Raw genomic sequence first — 16,021 nt, 5'->3', positions numbered from 1 at the left:
AAATGAATAAAGAATGCAGTTACACAAGTAGGAACATAATATATGATATTAGCAGATATGCTTAATATAGCCATAAATTAAGCAATATAAAACAAATAGTGAAAAAAACTCATGAAATTATTGTTCTAACTCAAATGTTGCTAACCTTTACAAATTCAGATTTTACGTATATCTGGAAACAACAAAATGCAGAACATACTTTGACGCACAGAACAAACCAAGCATTAAGCATGTGTTATATTTTTGTTGCCAAAGCATTACTCGGATTAGACATCACATGACTGGCACATATTTTGACTGATACTTTCCATTTTTTCATGTTTCATTACCAAAGAAATATATTCAGAAAAAAAAAACGGTCTAGTAGTAGTAATATTTGAGAAACTCAATTTTATCGATATTGTTGGCAGAGCCAGAGGTGCCTCATCTAGTGCCGGGTGCCTGTTCACATTATAGCATGCCTTAGTCATGCGTACTCAACTGAACCCTAACCCTAATGTGCATCTTAACTTTAAAAAATCCCTTCCTGTAACATTATCACTATTTAGATAAATTTGAGTTGACTGTAGTCAGGTTTTGAGTTGTGCATCACAAAAGTACTGATTTGATTTACGTTCGATATAATGACTATTTGAAATGTTTTGGTGGATGTTTTGTAAGTCAACCAAGTAACATGTTGACCAATCGTTATGTAACCATATATATATATATATATATATATATATATATATATATGTGTGTGTGTGTGTGTGTGTGTGTGCTAAACAAAACGTGATAATTCTTTTGATAGAAAATGTTCAAATAATAGAGAAATTACCATAAATAGGCCCACAAATATAAATTTATAAACAAGCTATACAATAGAAGGAGGAAACTAGTACAGGAAAGAGTAAAATCCCAATAAGGAAAGACATCCTTGATCAGTATCAGCAAGAAACTATGATCCCTCATAAAATCATCCAAGGCTAGCTTCAAAAGAAAAATTGCCAAGGACTCCAAAGATAACCACAACTGGAACAACTGGAATAAATAAATATAAATAAATTATCTGTAGCAAACACATCATCTGGGATCTGATTCTGCAGTCTCTACTAGAGGGTAGTAGTAAAACTTGCATATTTAACCTTGATCTATCCCCCGGCCAGCTCCTTTATATAAGTAGAAATGCTACTCAAACTTAGACCTGCTGGCCGCATCTCTTGCATCACAATGCACCATACTCATACAATTGTAAAAGTACTGCATGCATTCTTGCCATCTATGCAGCCAGACAGATATTTTCAGTGTGGAAAGTGGGAATATTTGGCATAATGGTTAAGGTATTCTTCTCATAACCACATGGTACAGGGTTTGATTCTGACATCTGGTAATTGGCCAGGCTTAAAATAGTCCTTCAAGATGCTAAAGGACAACGCTGTCCCTTACAAAGGCACTCTATGAGCACCTGCAAGAATGCATGGATCATGCTATCCCAAGCAAAACCAAGACTCACTCCTCCAAGAAAAGGAAACCAGTCTGGTGAACCCCTGCCATAAACAAGCTATACAATAGAAGGAGGAAACTAGTACAGAAAAGAGTAAAATCCCAATAAGGAAAGACATCCTTGATCAGTATCAGCAAGAAACTATGATCCTTCATAAAATCATCCAAGGCTAGCTTTGAAAGAAAAATTGTCAAGGACTTCAAAGATAACCACAAAGTGTTCTTTAGCTATGTCAAGAACCTAAGTGAAACTCTCAGATCTGCTCTGAGTTAGTGCAGAATGGCACAAAATACACTGAACCGACTGATATTGCCAACATTCTGGCAGACAGGTTTAGTGCAAACTTCACCCCCTAAAGGGCCCATAACCATACTAGAACAGTGTAGATCCCCGACAATCACTGACACACAGGTTAAAACAGCCCTATCCAAAGTCAAAAACACAGCTTCAATGGGACCAGACGGTGTCCCAGGCTGTGTCTTACACAAGCTCCAAAATGAACTAACCCCTCACCTAAACACACTGTTCAAACTCAGCCTCTCTACAGGCTACGTACCCATAGAGTGGCACACAGCAACAGTTATCCCACTCCACAAAGGTGGAGCCACAATGGACCCTGGGAACTATTGCTCTATAAGCCTGACTAGCCTGGTCTACAAGGCTATGGAGCGCATCATCATGGAACTCATTAACAGAGACATTGGGAACTCCAAACATTGGACTCTACCCAGTTTGGCTTTGTTAAGGGAAGATCATGCCTCCTAAACCTGGTGGACTTCTTTGAGACAGTTACCAAGGCTTTAGACGAGGAAAAGGAGGTCCACACAGCCTACCTAGATCTCGCAAAGGCTTTTGACACCATTCTCCATTCTGGTATTATAGACAAGCTCACCATCCTGAACATAAACCCCTACATCATGAGATGGATTGCCAATTGGCTCGTGGATAGAACCCACATGGTGAGAGTTGCAGGCTCTAGGTCTGACTCTAAACCGGTTAAAATTGGCATCCCCCAGGACTCAGTCCTGGGACCCCTCCTGATCGGTATATACTTCACAGAGGTACAGGCAAGCACAGGAGGACAATGGCTGACTAAGTTCACAGATGGCTGAAAACTGGGGGCCATAACTGACTCTCTGGATGATACAGACATCCTCCAGAAGGGTCTCACTGAGACAGATACCTGGTGTCAAAATCATGGCCTCAAACTAAATGCCAAAAAGTACATAGTCATCCCCTTTGGAATGACCAAAGTACCAGTGAACTACCACATACGTGGTAGTCCCCTAAATACAGAAAATGTAATAAGGAATCTGGGAACCCAAGTAGATAGTAATCTCTCCTTTGATAATCATATTACCAAGGTGGTTAGAAAATCCTTCTATGTGGCCCACCTAATCACAAAAGGGTTCACATCTAGAACAAAAGAGGTTATTGTGCCCCTCTACTCATCACTCATCAGACCCATCATAGAGTACAATGCCCCATTTGGGATGTACCTTACAATTCACCTGCAACAGCTGGAAAGACCACATACATACCTCACCAAGAGGATTACTGGCCTCAAACAGATGCCCTATACAGCCTGACTGAAAAAACTCCAGCTGTACTCGGTTGCATACCGCTTACTCAGAGCAACTGAAGAAACTCCAGCTGTACTCGGTTGCATACCACTTACTCAGAGATGATCTCTGCCTGACATACAAGGCCATGTCCAACCCAGAATTGATGGACATGCTCCACGTAAAAAAAACAAATCTCCAAGAGCCACATGCTCTAGAGATCTAAACCTCACCACGATAAATAGGACATGCTGGAGGGATAGATTCCTGTCCCAGAGACTCACCATGCTTTGGAACAGGATTCCAATCTACATTAGGCAGAGCCCCTTGCTAACACTCTTCAAGAGAAACCTTGATGAGTGGATGGGAAACAGAAAATATACCGCAAGGATCACTGCAGTGGCTCTGCTGGACAGAGGCACAGGGAACTAATGGCTCTGCTGGACAGAGGCACAGGAAACTAATCTAAGGGGGCGGTGAAAGCCAACACATTCTGGCTAGGCTTATAGATGCCCTCGGGCAGATAGCCTAGTACTTACCTATGAACCTATAAATGCAATATGCAATCCCAAATATGAAAAGACATATAGAATGCAAATAACTGCCATCCAATTATTTAATTAAATATAGATAAATTAGATAAGCACTCCTAAACCAAGGTAAAAAATGTTTATTAACCAACAAAACAAGGTCGAACTGCCATTTCTATTGAAAGTACAGACAAGGAACACTAATACTGTGAGTGCTGTCAGACAGTCTGATGAAGTTCCGTACATATGTAATAAAGAGGAATGAAAGTGCCCACAATTTTAGTGTTCTGTGTCTGTACTTTGAATACAGGTGGCAGTTTGACCAGGTTTTGTTGCTGATAGAGGATACATTATATTTCAAATTAGTGAACAGTTTATTTCAAAATGAGTACGTTGTGCTGTTTTCCAGTACTCCTTTGATTTTGTGACAGTGAGGGATTAAAATTCCTCACCTTTAACTCGTTGCTTAATGTCCTGGGCTGCCTCGTCTATTACGGGATCAATCTCCATCTTTTTATTTAGGAAAGTCCAACTTGGAATGAAGCCAATTTTCAGTAGAGGCCCAGGCAGAAAGGCTTCAGACACATGTCTTTGTAATGTGAGAGGAAACCCACACACATGCAGGGAGGACATACGGACTCCACAAAGGAGGCACCCCAGCCGAGAATTAAACTACAGAACTTCTTGCTGTGAGGTGATAATGCTAGCAGTGCACCACTGCACCATCCCAGAGACATGGATTTCTCAGTCTGCTGAATATGCATATCTGTAGACTGCAACATCCAAAGGAAGAACATTAAAATACCACATAAGTAATATAAGAAAAGGGCGGTTAGGCAAGTGAAGGAAAAAAAACAAGAACATTACAAAAGAAGCTAAAATGGAAAATGAAAGAGCAAAAACAAATGTTTGCCAAGCCTCTGAATTTATCTAGAACTGAGGGTAGATAAATTAAAACTCAATTACTGCATGGACTGCATGATTAATAGAGACTGAACTTTTAAATATATAGCGTCTGTATATATTGCATTTCATTATGTACTTGTATACAGACATGTATACAAGTATATTAAAGAAAGACAGAAATATAGATAAAGAAATAACTTGTGTTTTAACAACAGCAAAGGGAACCGAGCACAAGCAGAGTATGAAACTGCTGCTCCTGTACACAGAGCATCACAGACACAGTAAGAAACTCTAGTACACAAGGCATCACAGAAACAATAAAGTGCTCTAGTACACAGAACATCACAGACACAGTAAAGAGCTCTGTTATACAGAACATCACAGACATGGTAATGAGCTCTAGTACATAGAACATCACAGACACAGTAAAGAGCTCTAGTACACAGAACATCACAGACATGGTAAAGAGCTCTAGTATACAGAACATCACAGACATGGTAAAGAGCTCTAGTATACAGAACATCACAGCCATGGTAATGAGCTCTAGTACACAGAACATCACAGGCATGATAAAGATCTCTAGTACACAGAGCATGACAGACATGGTAAAGACTGACATACATATAAATAAACTAAAATGCCTGAAGATGAGAAAAGTAATGTGGTCAGATGAAGTTAACCCAATATTATCAGAAACCTAGCAACAAGAGAGACATCAGTCACAACTCTATGAATATGGCCAGATCTATGTTTAATCATCAAATAGCATGTTCATCAAATGTCTTTTCATCGAACACTAATCATCGTAACTTCCTTTAAGTAAAAGACCATATCATTGTAAGGATTTACATCGAATGATGATAGTTGGCCAACATAAAGGAAACGCAATGTACTACTTACTTATCGGTAACTTAGCTATAAGAAAATCTGCCCTTTCCCCTACTGTAGCGTGACCTTCAAGTTGGTATATATAATTAGCGTGTGGCACCCCCCCACATAAGTAGTGTTCAGTGTTCACCAAATCCTCCCCTCTAATTATATATACCAACTCCAAGGTTGCACTACAATGGGGAGAGGGCATATTTTCGTATAGATATAAGTTAACAATAAGTAAGTAGCATTTTGTGTTTCCTTTATGTTGGTCAGATATCATCGCTTGATGTAAATGTTTGGAATGATATGGCCTTTCGATTAAAGGAAGTTTCGATCATTAGTGTTCAGTGAGCAGCCATTCGATGAAAATGCTGTTCGATGATTAAACAGGTCTACGATGCATCATATAGGAATTATAGCGAAAGCCTTATAACTGAACATTAAACAGCGAAGGTTTAAACTACCGAACATGCTTAACATCATAAAATAATCGAATGGCCATGGTTGGCCAACATCACAAACATAATCAACCAAGGTGGGGCTGCACCCCCCACACCCCAACTATATATACCAACTCTGAGATTACACTACAGCAAGGACTAGGGCAAATTCAAAAAAAGGTTTACTTTACTTACCTTATGTATCGTGGTACTTCCTGGTTGTTGGACAACTATGCCTATTTGATTAATTACTTTTCAGTGTTAAGCATGTTCAGTAGTTTAAACTTTCACTGTTCGATTATATGGCATTCGCTGTAATTCTTATTCGATGCATGAACATAGACCCGATTAAACATAGACCTGAATACGGCCAGGGGGATCAGCAAATGTCTACAGCAGAATGACTTTCTAAGTGTGATTTATTTTGTTGTTGAGTTCCATTTGTTGTAGGCCTGTGAGTCTGACACTAGCTATGTGGAGAATGAGGGAGGATATCACTAGTTGGAATTATGAATGAGAAGAAACACAAAAACATACAAAAGTCCAGTACAACTTGTGTTTTAACACTTTCATCATTACATTAATAAGATTTCTTCAGAAAATGAACACCACACCAGAAGAACACACTAAATACAAAGTCACATGATTAATAATTCACAACCAGTCAAAAATGGCACGTTAAAGCACATAATTAACAATAATTTGCTGTTAATAAGTTTCTTCTTTTTAAATGACACTTAATATCATTTGAACCAAAAGGGATGCTAGCACCTTTGCAATTGTCAAGAAATCTTCCTTCAACACAAAATGCTTTTGATGTCTCCCTTTTAAAATCAATAAATACTTGTTTAATGACACAAAAATACATTTTATAATGAGCAAATGTCAAACTATGTTTAGGTAAGGTAGCTGTATATTTTTGTTCTTTTAGTCTGTGTTTGCTGGAAATTATTTGCAAAAGCCTATGGATATTTTTTTCTCATGTAAAATCCCTTGCAGGAAAAACATTTAACAAAATAAACACAGATTCCAACTTGCAATTAAACAAACCCTTAGCTTAAAAAACGTATGAAATAATAGCCTTCCCAAAATAAGGTGAAAAATAAATGAATCTACATGGACTACAATTACCACAGGAAAATGTGCCTCTCTTATTGAAGGGCCTACATATGTTAAGTGGAGAATTTTATAGTAATGTCTTAAGACTGAAAACCATTTTATTAAAAAAAAAAAAAAAAACAAAACAAACAAAAAAAAAAACTTCAAGCTAATATTCCAGTAGGGAACCAGGACATCAGATTTTGTAGCATATTTAAAATGATTTTTTCTACAGCATGTGTAGTAAGTCATCATACATCAGTTGTTTTTAATAATCCCCGGGATTCATTAAACCCTACATGGAGTATAAGAATAGTGCAGGAGCTGTTGCAGGCAATATGTCCACTGAGTGATTCATCAAAAGGGCTCCCGGGACGTGCACGAGTGCTCCTACACTATTCCTACATGGACACCACTGCCTTATGCTAATTACCTCATTTGCTAATGTAAACCATGCAAATGATGTGAATTAGTGATTCAGCAAGCAGGCATGTGTGCATGGAGAAATAGTGTAACCTGCAAAAATGTATTCAGTTTCTAGCTGAAGACATTGCTGCAAAAAAAGAAAATGGAGGCATGACAGTCTCAAATAAAGCATGTATTCCATTCATTAGGCATGCCAATGGCCAAATCATTGCCTTGAAAAATAGTTTAATATTTCCAAACTAAAAGTTTTTTTTTTGGACGATCTCGGACATTTAAACATAGCGCAGCAGAGTGCAAACACGATAGTGCCGAAAATAAAAAAAATGTGAAAACCCAAGTTTAAAGAAAATCTGCATTTTGCCATTATAGTCTATGGCATGCAGAATCAAAACAATACCAGGGGACAGTGGTTGTCAAAGGGAAAGGCTCTGTGTCAGTGCAGTATCTATCGCTAAGGCAGTGGGGTATGCAAATGATGGGAAATTTACTGAATCACAAAATATTCTAAGTCCAAAACTTGCACCTAACATTGTTGGTGCTAGAACAGGATTGTGCAGGCAGGAGGAGCAACTAACATGAAAAAGGGGGTGTGTTATGCTTGGTTTGAGCACATTGGAGCACTGTTGCCCAAGTTTGCACTTAGCTAAGTCCAGCTAAGCAAGGGGGTGTGTCTGAGGCTGTAATATCTTACACCATGAAATGAAAAGCGTGTTCCCGTCCAGAAAGGGACATTTCTGCTAAAACATGTTTAACTTAGCCAAACGGATTTGCACTGCACGCACTGGGACTTAGGAAAAAAAACACAGGAATTAGCAGCACTGTCTATATGTAAGCAAGGGATTTTTTCTGAAGCTGTATAGCCTTGTTTACCTCACTTAAATGCGTTTGCATGGCACACACACCGGGATTTAAACCACAAAAATGAAAAAAAAATACAGGAAATGGCAAGTGGAACAAGAAAAATGGGGAAATAGCAGAATCGAAGCACTCAAATACAAGTAATAGAGCTGGCAGGTGGAATGTATCATACTCAGCCAATCACACAGCAGCATCTGTAACACACCCCTATAAACTATGTATCATACTCAGCCAATCACACAGCAGCATCTGGAACACACCACTATAAACTATGTATGATACTCAGCCAATCACACAGGCAGCATCTGCAGCACACCACTATAAACTATGTATCATACTCAGCCAATCACACAGCAGCATCTGGAACACACCACTATAAACTATGTATGATACTCAGCCAATCACACAGGCAGCATCTGCAAATCACCACTATAAACTATGTATCATACTTGGCCAATCACACAGGCAGCATCTGCAGCACACCAATATAAGCTACGCAAACACGTTTTGGTCTGTTTTTTCTCACAAACTCTACACCACCGGTGTACACAGATGGGGATGCTTTACCTGACAAAACTAACAAAATGATAGGGGCTGCTGTCGCTCTCATACATCAGTATGTACAAGAGGTTGAGGGTGGTGAAGAGGACAATGCTGACAACTGCCCCGGACTTATGAGGAGGAGGAGAAGAGTGTTCAGGCCCAGGGTAACCTACAAGGGGCTACATGATCTGGAGATAGTAGAGCACTACAGGGTGGACAGAGACATATTGCAGCAAATTGTGGAGCTGTGCCACCCTCGTCTCACATCCAGAACAAATAGAGGGGAACCCATCTCAGTGGATACCACGGTATGTGTAGCTCTAAGAATACTAGGTACTTTTCAAAGATCAACTGGGGATATCATGGGGGTCTCACAGGCATCTGCATCCAGGATACTCTATCAGTTCCTGGATGCCATGTGACCACATGTTGTGGTGCACATTAAATTCCCCACCACCTGTAATGAGAGGACTCACAATATGCATCTCTTCCACCGTGTAGCAGACTACCCAGAGGTATTGGGTGCCATAGACTGCATGCACATCTACATCAAAGCACCACCTGATGACCGGGGTAGGGTCTACATAAACTGCAAGGTGTTCCACTCCATCAACTGCCAGGTTGTCTGCGATGCCCAGGGCATTATCATGAATGTGTGTGCTGGCTGCCCTGGAAGCTATCGCGACTCCCACATCTGGCATTCCTCACAGCTGCAGCAGTAGCTTGCCAGGGGGGACATCCCATATGGCCATTTAGTGAGGAATGCTGGCTACACACTGGAGCCATGGATAATGACACCCATCAGAAATGTACACACACCCACACAACAATGCCATAATGAGGCACATGCACAAACCAGGATCATTATAGAGCATGTGCTTGGGATGCTCAAGTCATGGTTCCATTGCCTTGACATATCCGGTGGAGCCTTGAAGTACTGTCCAGCCACATGTGCACACATGGTCATAGTATGTGCCATGTTACACAATATGATCCTGGAAAAAAAGCTGCAGCAGAAACAAAATGGGGAAGGGCCACACAGCACCCCCACTATTGCCAAAGCCTCCACATACACAGAGGACTCGGAGGAGGAACATCCTGAGCTTTCCCCTCTAGGCAGACAGAGGTGTGCCCAGTATGCCCTGGCCTTGGCAAAGAGGCAACGCATAGCACATACACTGACACTGTAGGGCCCCAGGGACTGATCTTTCTCCCTCTCTCTCTCTCTCTCTGTCTAACTCACACACACAGTAAAATGGATGCCAAATATCACACCACCTATACCTGACCATGTATAGGCAGTGTATTGCGTGCATCCGACATAGTCAGCCCTCAAGCACCACCCTCATAACAGCTGCAAGCACAAGGTAAGCCAGTCTCTGTAACAAATTAAAATAATGGGGTGGAATATTCTGATAGCATATCTATGGTATTGATCAAGCATGTAAGGGAATGGAGTGGCTAACTGGGATAGAAGCAGAAAACTAACAGCTCTGTGGGACAGCAGGATGTTTATCCCCAGTACTGCCCTACCCACACCATGCAGTGCTACCCTAGTTGACAAATACCACTGCAATATATGTGGTAAGCCAAATAACTGGGGAGGACATAGGTCACATGCATGGATGTCAAAGTGTGGGTCCTATACCCATCACCAACCCCACACAGCAGATCAGCTGTAGATAACCATACAGAAATGCCTGACAAAGGCTCCCACATGGCAACATCCATGAAATCCCCACCTACAGACTTTTGCACAGTGATATCACAGCAGGTGTGGCAGTGGCAGTATGGCTTTGAAAGGTAAGAAGTCTGAAACTACAAATGTATATGCCAGTACAATCTGACCTGTGGTTGATACTATTATGCCTGTAGTCTGAAAGATAGTGCACACCACTATGCTACACGGGACCAAAATATTAAGTAAATATCAGCACAGTCTGTTCAGATGTGTATCATGTACAGATGTGTCACCTCCCCATAGTCCCATAGAAATGCAGTAACACATTCCTAGACTTAAGCAACATCTAGCTGTCACACAGACTGATGGCACAATAGTAACAGAAAGCAATTGTCAGTAACACCCACAGTCAACTTACTGGTACCATCCCAGGGGTGTCTCCTGCCAGCAGCCTGGGAATATATGATCATCAGAATGCACTGCCCTGCCACAGATGGCCTGCATCTGTCACACCTGGCCTACAGGCCTCTGGAAAATGCCTATGCCTAACCCACAGTACCCTTTAGGGAGTGTCATGAGGTCCATAACACCAACATAACACAGTCCACAAAATGTAAAGAAAGGTCATGCTGACAACTGCCAGGAGCAAACCTGCCAGCCACAGGGAACCAGAAATCAGGACAAAGCCATGAATAATGGGGTGATGAAGGTTCAAAGAGAAGGACACCTGTGAAACACTGCTCTAATAATGTTATAAAGTTGATGGAATGATTTGTAGTAGCATGGAATGTCTGATGGGTGCGAAGTCTGAAACTGCAATGTCAGCTGTCTGTAATATCTGACTTCAACCCTGACTGTCTTGCAAAACACTTTTGCTGGAAAACCACACTTGTTTGGGTAACCAACAAGATATATGAGTCGTGGACGTGGACATTCTGTAATACTCTGTACAGTCGACAGGCAGGGCTAGGAGTTTAAACATGGTAATGCAGTCACTGCAGGCAGTCTTAACCCTGGAAGATGGTGACATGTCCGCACCCACAGAACCCTGGGCCACAGCTATGGGGAGTAACACACCCCTCCCTGATCACTCATCTTATGCAACATCATGACCTCAACATGTGGCCATTCAAGCAAAATGAGGTGGGCCATACATATATGTGTGACAAACACACACCTCCAGGCTGGTCAGTCTGACACACACAAGACCCTCCAAGTGCAATCAACCATTGAGGAGAGCCCAAGAGGTACTGGTACCTATAGGCAAACATATCTGCCCAGGACACCCCCCCCCCACATATCCTATCCCCTACAACTCTATATGGAGTCTGCCTGTCATCCTGATCTTGTATGATTTAAATTACTCAACTGTGGACTGGAAATTAGACCAGGCCAGGACATAAATGCACAGATATTCCATCACTGTAAAATATCACCAAGGTGCTGGACTATTTCCACAGCACCAGCAGTCAATTGCTTGTAGCACACCTCTCAACAGGCTGGATAGTGGAAGAATGTGTAGCATTTGGCCCATAAAACTTGTGTGTGCATCATCCATCATATATTCCTCTGGTAAATCACTGTGATGATCTGAGGAGGTACGTCACCAGGTACTGAAACAGTACATGACAGTGTCAAATAGCATATATGACAGAGGTCTGCTAAAACCAGCCCTGTAACCCTTGCAACCCATACATTACTGAGAGAAATTGTCACAATCGTTGTATGGCTCATTGCCCCCACATTTTGATAGGCTATCTCCAGATATCCTGCACCAACACAATATGTCTGAAATTCTCCAATTGCAACTAACACTAGGTAAGACTACAATCCAAACTGTAGCTTGCTGCATATCCCCCACCATGCCCCAAGATTCTTGCTACAGGTTTCTAAACATACTGGAAAATATTAAGATACAGCCAAACATCCCAATACTGGGTAATTTCAACTACCCTGCCATTAACTGGGAAAACTACTCATGTACCAACACCTTTGCTCAGTGGTTCTTGGAATTCATAAATTCCAACACCCTGGATCATCTAATCCTTAGTCCCACCAGTGGCTCCAATATCCTAGACCTGGTCATTACCAACATGGGAAATCAATGCACCACACCTATGGTCACCCCCTCGTTGGTCAGGTCTGACCATAAGCTAACCACCCTTGACATCCACATCCTACCCCCACCCCCCAGTAAGGAAACCTCTGTAAAACACATCTCCAAAGTCAACTTCATGCTACTCAAGTCAGAAGTGACAAACTTCATGACACCCATGCAGACAGGAACTGAAAGTTCAACTGCTAATTCCTACACTAAGGCACTGTATGAGCACATCCACTAGTGCATGAATTGTGCCATCCACAATAGAACCAAGATGCTCTCCTCCAAACAAAGGAAGGCAATCTGGTGGTTCCCTGCCATAAACAAACTTTAAAAGAAAAGGAAGAAACTGTTGCAGAAAAGAGGAAAATCCCAGGATGCAAAAAACTCCCTTACCAGCCTTAGTAAGAAGCTGAGATCCCTTATAAAATCCTCCAAAGCTAGTTACAAAAATAAAATTGCCAAAGATTCCATAGACAGCCACAAGGCATTCCATAGCTATGTCAAGAATCTAAATGGCAATGCTCAGATCTGCTCTGAGCTACAACAGAATCTCATTAAATATACTGATCCCAAGGATATTGCCAATATCCTGGCAAATCGATTCAGTGCAAACTTCACCCCCTCTCAACCCCTAAATGGCCCATTTCAATACCGAAAGATTGCCAACTTCTGGTAATAATGGCCACACAGATAAAAAATGTACTCTCCAAAGCTAAGAATACAGCATCCATGGGACCAGACAACATCCCAGGCTGTGTACTACATGAACTACAAAATGAACTGGCACCTCACCTAAGTGTCATGTTTAATCATAGCCTCACCTCAGGTTTCATGCCCACTGAGTGGCACACAGCTACAGTTATCCCACTCAACAAGGGGGGATCCACCTTGGATCCCAGGGACTACCGCTTCATCAGTCTGACGAGTCTGATCTGCAAGGTCATGGAATGTATTATCATGGAACTTATAAACAAAGACATTGGCAACCTTCAAACATTGGGCCCCATGCAGTTTGGGCTCATGAAGGGCAGATATTGTCTCCTGAACCTGACTGACTTCATCGAATCAGTCTCCAGAGTTGTGGACAAAGGTAAGGTGGTCCACACAGTCTATTTGGACCTCACTAAGGCCTTTGACATCATCCCAATACCCACGAATCACATATCTCACAAAGTCAGTGTGCCTCACAGTCACAGCCCTTAAGGCTAAACAACACACCAAATACACTCTTTATAGGGGACTCTATTGTCCTGCACACTGACGTCTCGCTCACCAGACTGAACAAGGAGAAGGTCACTGTAAGTTGCCTGTCAGGTGCCAGGATCTGCCACATAATGCAAGCACTCAGGTCACTCCAAAGCAAGTACAAATATGACTCCATCATTGTCCATGCTGGTGTGAATGACCTGAGACGTACCTTCCTGGACTATATAAAAAGAGACATAGAGGAGCTCTCTGATCATGTAGCCCAGGCTGGTATGACCCTGACCTTGAGTAGCATCTTGCCCTCACCAAGAATGATACCACAGTATAAAGACAAAATGATCAGTTTCAACAATTGGTTAAAGTATTGGTGTCAGTCAAAGGGGATCCAGTGTCTGTCAGCCTGGGATGACATGCTCGACAAGCCACGTTGCTTCGCTAGGGACGGCTTGCACCTGTCACCCTTAGGCTTTCGTATACTGGCCAATGCTCTTGCCACCCCCATAGTGCCTTTTTTAGGCAAGGCTCAAAGGACAAACCCACTTCCATAGACAACCCAAGGATAAAAAAACTAAAGGTAATGCTACTCAATGCCAGAAGTCTAAACCTCAAGATGCACGCACTCAAGGCTCTCCTCAGTATGGAGAAAATTGATGTCTGTGCAGTAACAGAAACTTGGTTCAGGGCTCCTGAGAGCACCCCAGCACTACCAGGTTATAACTCATACCATGCTTTTCGGCCCCAAAACTCGGACTGAAGCACAAAAGGAGGGGGAGTATCTATATTCATCAAAGATACCTACACCTCCAGGTCAGTGGCACTGCACGAAGCATTGGAAACCATCCATGTGCAACTAACAATGGGCAAAACTGACTTTCAGTTTGTAGCCTGCTACAGATCACCCTCCCTTTAACAGAAACCCCACTGGGCATCCCTGAGAACACTGGAGAATATGAAAGTCTCTCCAAACACTATGTTATTGGGTGACTTCAACTACCCAAACATTGACTGGGAAAACTACTCAAGCCCAAACACCCTCACCCAACTGTTCCTTGAATTTATAAACTCTAACGTGATGGAACAACTGGTCACCACTCCCACAAGAGGGAACAACATATTGGACCTGGTCAACATGGGGACTCTATGTTCCACACAAGAGGTAAACCCCTCATTGGTAAGATCAGACCATAAACTAATTTCCCTGGACATCCATATCCCGTCCCCACCCCCAGCCAAGGAAATCACTGTAAAGAATTTCTCAAAAGCTAACTTCATATTTCTCAAGACTGAGGTGGAATCCTTCAAAGCCCCCGGGCCAGAGGATAATACAGCCCAATCCGCAGAATCCTTTACAACTGCATTCTATGAGTACCTGCAGGAATGCATGGATCATGCTATCCCAAATAAAACCAAGACTCACTCCTCCAAAAACAGGAGACCTGTCTGGTGGACCCCAGCCATAAATAAGCTATACAACAGAAGGAGGAAGCTACTACATGACGGAGCAAAATCCCAAAAAGGGAAGGCATCTCTGATCAGTATTAGCAAGAAACTACGATCCCTCATAAAATCATCAAAGGCCAGTTTTGAAAGAAAAATTGCCCTAGACACTAAAGATAATCACAAGGCCTTCTTTAATTATGTCCGGAATATGGGTGGAAACTCCCAGATATGCTCTGAATTGTTGCATAACGGTACAAAATATACCGAACCTACAGACATAGCCAACATCCTGGCAGACAGATTCAGTGCTAACTTTTCCCCCCCTTCCCCCCTCAAAGGAGCAAATGCCTATCCCACCTGAATGTAACCTCCCTGACATCACAAGATGCACAGGTGAAAGCTGCCCTCTCCAAAGCAAAAAACACAGCATCTATGGGACCGGACGGTGTCCCAGGCTGTGTCTTACATGAGCTCCAAGAAGAACTGAACCCTCACATTAAGTCACTGTTCAAACTTAGCCTTACTACAGGATATGTACCCAAAGAATGGCATACAGCTACAGTGGTCCCACTCCACAAAGGTGGCATGACAACGGACCCCAGGAACTATTGCCCCATAAGCCTGACTAGTCTGGTCTGTAAAGCTACGGAGCATATTATCATGGAACTCATAAACAAAGACATTGGCAGCTTCTAGACACTGGACACTACCCAATTCGGCTTTGTTAAGGGCAGATCTTGCCTCTTAAACCTAGTTGATTTCTTTGAAACAGTTACCAAAGCCATAGATGAGGCAAGGTAGTGCATACAGCCTACCTGGACCTTGCAAAAGCCTTTGACACAATACCCCCACTCGGGCATCATAAATAAGC

The sequence above is a fragment of the Protopterus annectens genome, chromosome 5.part0 (assembly GCF_019279795.1).
Source record: "Protopterus annectens isolate FY-2018-M chromosome 5.part0, PAN1.0, whole genome shotgun sequence".
Taxonomy (NCBI): Eukaryota; Metazoa; Chordata; order Ceratodontiformes; family Protopteridae; genus Protopterus; species Protopterus annectens.
The sequence above is the reverse complement of the archived record's forward strand: the minus strand, read 5'-3'. Positions refer to the sequence as shown.